This window comes from Rattus rattus, chromosome 6 (assembly GCF_011064425.1).
Source record: "Rattus rattus isolate New Zealand chromosome 6, Rrattus_CSIRO_v1, whole genome shotgun sequence".
Lineage (NCBI taxonomy): Eukaryota > Metazoa > Chordata > Mammalia > Rodentia > Muridae > Rattus > Rattus rattus.
Window position 1 is genome coordinate 61,765,861 of NC_046159.1, and position 6,000 is coordinate 61,771,860.

Sequence of the window (6,000 nt, forward strand, 5' to 3'; positions counted from 1 at the left end):
TTTTTTTAATGTTAGATTCTGTACATCTGGCTATGCATGAAGCTCCTGCTGAGAATGCTGATGAGGTCAGTGGGAGAAGACCAGTGAGGACAGGCAGGTATGCAGCGAGTGCAGACACTGGGCTTCAGACCCCAAACCCAATTGCTTTGTTGCTAGGTGATGTGGGTCTCCTTGTCTTTGCTCCATAGTTTTCTCCACTGTGGAAATGGTTGACAGCACCTCACAGGACTATATGAGGATCACACAGTTCCATCCAAAGGGCCTGAGAGGCCAGTGCTAGAACCTAGAGTCTCCTTTACTATAGCAGCAATCATGACTTTTACCGTGGTGCGGATGGTAGGCTCTACTCTGAACATTCTCAGTCCCACCATGACCCACAGGTGTGGAGGGATTTTTAGGTTTTAAATGACAAGTTTCCAAAATCACTTTATTATGTAAATGCTAAAGGGAAATTCAGGCTGACTAATAACTTAGAGCACAGTGAATTGCTAGGGATCGAACCCAGAGTTTGGTGATGCTAGGCATGCATGCTACACTGAGCTTTAGTGCTAGCCCCAATGTTTGAGTGGTGCTCGGAAGGTTACGGGGGGCTTGAGTCTTTGATTTGCCTATTTTCTCTTTTTCTCTTTCTTTTGGATATTTTCTTTCTCTGGAACCCCCTATCCCTTTCCCCCTCTCCCTGCCTCTACGAGAGTGTTCCCCCACCCACCCACCTACAACCTCCAATCTCCCCTCCCTGACATTCCCTACAATGGGGCATTAAGCCTTCATAGGGCCAAGGGCCCCTCCTCTCATTGATGTCGCATAAGGCCATCCTCTGCTACATATGTGGCTGGAGCCATGGGTCCCCCTTGTATACTCTTTGGTTGGTGGTTTAGTCCCTGGGAACTCTGGGGTGTCTGGTTGGTTGATATTGGTGTTCTTCCTATGGGGTTTCAAACCCCTTCAGCTCCTTCAGTCCTTTTTCTAACCCCTCCATTAGGGGCCCCGTTTTCAGTCCAATGGTTGATTGAGAGCATCTGACTCTGTATTTGTCAGGCTTGCCAGAGCTTCTCAGGAGACAGTTATGTCAGGCTCCTGTCAGCATGCACTTCTTGGCATCCACAATATTGTCTGGGTTTGGTGATAGCATATGGGATGGATCCCTGGGTGGGGCCATCTCTGGATGACCTTTCCCTCAGTCTCTGCTCCACACTTTGTCTCCATATTTCCTCCAATGAATATTTTTGGTTCCCCTTTTAAGAAGGACTGATGTATCCACACTTTGGTCGTTCTTCTTGAGATTCATGTGATCTGTGGATTGTATCTTGGGTAATCTGAGCTGATATCCACTTATCAGTGAGTGCACACCGTGTGTGTTCTTCCTTCTCTCCCAACTGATCAGGTTCTCCTCTCATGGATCGTGGCTCCCCTGGTTTAAAAGGTTTACTAAGCATGAGCAATGAGAGCCTCCCAGAATCCTTAGCAGTTGGGTAGGTGAGGCACAGGTCCAGTCTATCACTTCCTGCTCCTAGGTAAAGACTCAAGGGCAAAGGATTTAGACCACCCTTAACGCTTAGGGAGTGTTTCAGACCAAGTTCTGTCTCAAGTCAGATATCTTGCCTGTGCTTCGCAGCCAAATCACCCTGGATTTTCTGTGTGCATAATACAGAGAAGCCTGACAGGTTCACAGGCTACCAGGAATCCCAGTGAGCAAAGCCATAAGAGAAAGTCAGGAGGCTCTTCCAGCCCCAGTGCCCAGATGCCTATGGTCCTGGCACCACGAATCCATCGCAACCCAGCACATTTGAAGCTCTGTTCACTCTATAAGCTCTTTTTCCCTGACCATGAATATATTGATTTATAAAATAGGTAGGGGGGCTGGAGAGATGGCTCAGCAATAAACAACACTTATTACCCTTGTAGAGCACCCAGGTTCAATTCCCAGTACTTACAATCATCTGAAATTCTAGTGCCAGGGCATCCAATGCCCTCTTCTGACCACCACAGATACCAGACATCCACACAGTATATAAACATGCATGCATACAAAGCATTCGCACACATAAAGTAAAATAAATAAAACCTAAGGGCATGTAGGAGGCCGGGAGGTGGCTCAGTTGGCAAAGGTGTACAATTTTGATGAGTGCGAGTTCAATTCTCAGCATCCACACTCCAGAGGTTGGGCATAGCAGCCTGCACACCCTGGGATCTGCTGGCCAGCTAGCCTAGGCAAACTCATGTACTCCGGGTTCAGTGAGAGACCCTGTCTCAAAACATGAGGAGAGCTATTGAAGAAGATGATCCGTGGCCCACTCGTGCACATATATGAACACTTAGTAAACAGTTAGTAAATCAAAAGTACTATTCATAAGTTGTAAAGCAATTTATTAGGCAATGTTTTTGTTTTATGTATAATTTTACCCTTTTAAGGACAAAAGTAAAATCGCATGCTAATGGGTTTTTTAATGCCTAATACAATAAAATATAAAGATACACTGATTTGATACTCACATGCCGAGAAATGGTGATGAAAGACGGCAAAGGTCATTGGTTCTCTGTGATGAAACCATTCTATTCCTGTAAGAGCAGGAACCTTGGCACAATAAAAGCCCTGCAGTTCCTGGACCCTCGTTGACTTTGAGCCATGGTCCTAAAAGCAGCACTTGCCAGCATGCTCCATGTCGTTGTATGCATGTAGGAAAGTTCACGTGTGTTCAGAGTCAAGGCTGCAGTGAGGTCATGTGGTACAACACAGATGAGTACTGTAAACCACCCCCACCGTGATTCATTATGCATTTGAATTTAAATTAATTTTTAGTTGTATGATCAGATACCTTTTAGCCAAGCTATTTTATTCTTGACCCCCCGTATCAGAAGCTCTGCCTCATAACATGACAGCCACTCAAACACCAAATGGCATACCAATCAGGGCTTGGGATAATGGCCTCATCTTGTCCACTCCCCATCTCTGGCAGCCTTTGACTGTTAGAGCCGTGCGAAAGCTCATCTAACATAGTTTTGGGGGCATGGGTCCCTTATCTTGATTTTTATCTCTTAATATAACAAAAGACTTGGAACTATATAACTTATAAAGGTCAGAGGGTTATCCAGCTCGTGGTTGTAGAGGCTGCAAGGTCAGAGGTCGAGAGACTCTGTCTTCTGAGGGGTTTATTGCTGATAGGAACTCTGCAAAGTCCTGGAGTGGCACAGAGCAACAGGAAGAGGAGAGGGACTCATTGGAGATGGAGCCAAACTTTCCCTTATAACAGACCCACTCTCGGGTGCCTCGATAGCCCATTAATCTATGAGTGGATTAACCATTGGCGAGGGCAGAGCCCTCATGACCTCACCTCCTCGTAAAGGCCCCACCTGGTCTTGGCTCTTAACAGTCACAATGGAGATTGGATTTCAACATGAGTTTGGTTAGGACATCCAAGCTGTGTCCCCTACCCCCAGCTTGAGGCCAAGGCAGGAAAATACAGCTGACACTGCCTTTCTTTGCTCTGTGCCAACTCCAGTCCATCCTCAAGGCTCGGTTTGCACCCTCTCTCCATCTGAAAGCCTCCTCTGGCCACTCTAATCCACATGGATCCCAGAGCCTCTCTGGCTCCTGGGGTCAATATGAACAGGGCCGAGCTTGTGAGGGTTCATCCTAGCTGCCCGCCTCCATGTTGGTTGATATTTAGTCAGGATAACTAAAGGTTGCAATGTGTCTTCAGAGACCAAAATTGAGACCTGCCCTGCTCCCTTACTGGATCTCAGCATCCTCCTACTGAAAGCCATGATGGGGCCTCATCCATACTGGTTGCCAGAAGGATGAACTTTGAACTTGGTCAAAGATTCAAGGGTGTAGGCTGGGTTCCATGTGTTGGATTTGGAAGTGAAGGGCAAACGAAAGCTATCTGAGAAGCTGTGTTGTTTCAGTGGAGTCTTCTCACAGCTGACATAACTCAAGACAGTCTCCTGAGTCTCTTTGGTTCTGTCTTCCTGCCTCTGTCTCTTAGTTCTTCTGTCACCATGACCCTTCTTGAACCCAAAGCAGGGTGGCAGAAGTGGTGGGATGGGTCTCAGTTCCAGTCAACTAGGGTCAAAGGTCAGGAGAAGCGTGTCCAAGTCAAGCAGGTGCCCAGTTCTAGGCCACCCATCTCTGCTTCCTGCTGAACACACCTTGCCTCACTCTCTGGAGATTGTCCTTCTGCCCCAGGAGTTTTCGTACACAATGGTTGGCAGACTCTGGCGTTCATTTTCAACACTGTTTTAAAGGTGAATGGCATTTGTCACATTCCTTCCTGGCTGGCTTTGATGTGGGGCGATTCCCACTCCCTAATGACAGGTGCAGAACTAGTAACACCCAGCAGCTCTGGGCGGTTGTGCTATCCCCTGCGGATCTGGTTCCCACAGCTGCTTGTTTTGAGTATCTATTTCAGGGACCTTAATTAAGATCGTCTTTAATGAAGGAGAGGAACTTCTCCAGCGATTACTCCTGACTTTACAGCTCTCTGTGGCTCTGTTGTGTTCCCTCCTCCTCGACTCCCACAGTCTCCACTGTGGGGCCGATTGTCCACTCCAGCTTCCTGGAGGGGGTCAACGGCTGGCGTAGGACTTGTCCCCAAACACACCAGTAATGCTCAAGTTGGATGCAACAACAGATGCATGTGCGCCTGACATCCAGACAAATGACAATGACATCACAGGAGCCCCCGCAGAAGGGACCCAGTGTTTGTTTAATGGGTGAAATGCAGTTTTAAAAATCACTGTATAAATTAGTATTGCACAGTTAATGCTGACATCTGAGGCTGAATGCTTCTGACTCCCAGAGGAACAAGAGTTAGAGATGTAGCTCAGAGATGAAGTGCTTGCCCACCGTGCATGAAGCCCTAGCTTCAATTCCTGGTCTCTCTCTCTCTCTCTCTCTCTCTCTCTCTCTCTCTCTCTCTCTCTCTCTCTCTCACACACACACACACACACACACACACACACGCCTTTACACGCACACGCACACACACACACACACACACACACACACACACACACACACACACACACACACACACGTTGCCAGAACTATAAAGAATGGGTGCTGCAAAAACTGTTAACTAGAAGCAGTTTTTGAAGCCAAGCCTCCTCCCATGGCCTAAGCATTTGCACGCAGTATGTTGGTGTGAACAGGATCTAGCCAATGAGCAGTGTGCTGGGGCCAAGAGCTCCACAGTGGAGAAGGCACTGGTTCAGGCCCTGTCATCCCTGCTTCTGCTGCAGTTCTGCACCGGCCCTACTGCTCCGGTTCAGTTCCCTTGTCTGCAGAAAGGGGGTTCTATTCCTAGTGGCATATTAGGCAGTGGAGCAGCAATGAGACCCTGCAGGGACATTTGGTTGGCAGAGATTGCTCAAGGTCAGGCCAAATTAACATTTGGGCTGTGAGTTTTCTTTTCTTTGTTTGTTTAATTGGTGTGCTTAGTTGGTTGGTTGGTTTTTGCCTCCTGTCTGGAGAAAGAAGGGATTGTACCTTTTTGCCCAAGCCTTGGACCGAGCTGTAGCCACATGTAGCTCAAGTGGACCTTCTCCACCTCCATTCCTCTCCTCAGCCTGGGCCTCCTGGACCTCCTTCTCAAGGCCTCTGCTTCTCTGCTTTCTTCAAGGAGGTCTTCCTGCCCCAAGCCCCAATGCAACTCTACACTCATCCCCATCAATGCTGCCCTCCACAGGGTCCCACCGAAAGCAGATCCAGTTAGTTCTCCACTGAGAAGTCTTGAATTCGAGAATGGATAGAAGCTAGAAAGACTCCAAAGTTCATACTGGCAAACAACCGCTTTGTGGTAAAGACTGAGAATAAGTTCTTGGCTTTAGGGATGGCAATGCCCAGTTCTGCGTCCCTCCCAGGATGGCTTAGACAGATAAAAGATGGAGAATGATGGGAACATGGGGGTATGTGTTGCAGAGGGAGACTCTGTCACCCCAGCACTCACTGAAGTACTGGTAGCCAACTCGAGTCGTGGGCTGAGCACTCAACAGAGGAGC